A 1,532-nucleotide genomic window follows, 5' to 3' on the forward strand; every position below is an offset into this window, starting at 1 on the left:
TTCTCCTCCCCGGTAAGGCGCAAATGATGCCGGTGGAAAGTAGATCCGGGCGGCAGCAGCCTTCTTCTTCGGATGCAGTCTCCCTCCGCGGCTGTGCGCAGTCCACCGCGGCACTCAGGGATCCCTGGATGTCCCCTCCGCGAAGGAAAAACGAGCGCGACAAGTATTTTCACAGAGCCGGGTGCTGGGTTCAAATAACAGGAGGAATATTAAACAAGCAACAATAATAATCATCGTGGCATCTTAAGGAGTAGTATTATTAAGAGAAAATAACAATTTTCTCTTAATAATACTAGGAGAAGTGCATTTAATAAGCTGTATCTCTGATTTAAATATCAGCATGGCATATAAGCATGGCAGGGATGACTTTTTAGAAAGATCAGAGCAAAAAAAACAACAACCCTGACACTTTCTGTGCAACTAATTGAGTTAAATAATATGGAGCCAGTACTATTATTATGGAACAATGCTTAAATTGTATTATTTAAATGTACTATCACCATAACCACCCATACAGCAAACGTTTTGGGGCTTCTGGGGCCTGTCAGAGTTTGCTTCGTTCACTAAAATTATCTTTGTTTTACCCCACAAATGTCACTTTTCATATGAAATTGCACAACAGTAACATTTTGTTTCAGAGTAGTCATCTGGAGGTCATAACTCTTCAGTCAGATGTGTCCAGATGTGACATATTCTTCCTGGATTTTCTTTTTTGATTGTTAGCTGGCAGCAGCTGTTCCAAGTTTGCTGTTGCTGTGCTGGGACTTGTGCCACATGGAAAAAGCACCCATCTGCATCATCAAAGCCGTCATGGGAAAAGGCATGTCACATACGGACTGCTATTCTCAAAATGCTGGATGTATCTCTGGATCTCTGTTAAACAGACCCTGCCCCGGTGTAGCAACACCAGAACAGGAGGCTGATTTAAGATCATGCTGAGAAGTAAGAGGAGAGCAAAACAGCAGAAGAGGAGGAAATGAGGATAATCAGAACAAAAGGAGGAATGGAAAAAAACCAAGACAAGAAATCACGCCTGAAAATGGTTTAAGCTGTGCTAATTTGCATAAAACAAAACCTTGGCCAAGTTACACAAGCAAACTGAAAACAGAAATGATATGAAAACAATGTGATGTGTATGGCTGCTGTATATGAACCACCTGCTGTGAAAGATCAGGCAATACAGTCGTTTTTAGATCCTTCAAATGGAACAAGAGTCTATAAATATTGTGCAGCTGTCACACACACACACATGCACGCATGCATGCACCCCGCCAGCCCGAGGTGACTCAAACACTGAGCAAACGAATGACGAAGGAGGAACCATGTTACATGAGCAAATGAGACAGTGATTCAGTGCGTGTGCAGGAACATGTCTGGTTGTCGCTGCACAGGGGCATGTGTGTGTGTTGCCATGTAAATGTCTGTCTGGGAATGTGGGCAGGCTCGTCTGTACGGGTGCATCGCTGCGTCCAGATAGGATCGGTACTCTGCTCTACTATAGCCGGAGCGTGCCCTGGTTCCTGCACTGCTTT

Source organism: Chelon labrosus (genome assembly GCF_963514085.1).
Source record: "Chelon labrosus genome assembly, chromosome: 16".
NCBI classification, from domain to species: Eukaryota; Metazoa; Chordata; class Actinopteri; order Mugiliformes; family Mugilidae; genus Chelon; species Chelon labrosus.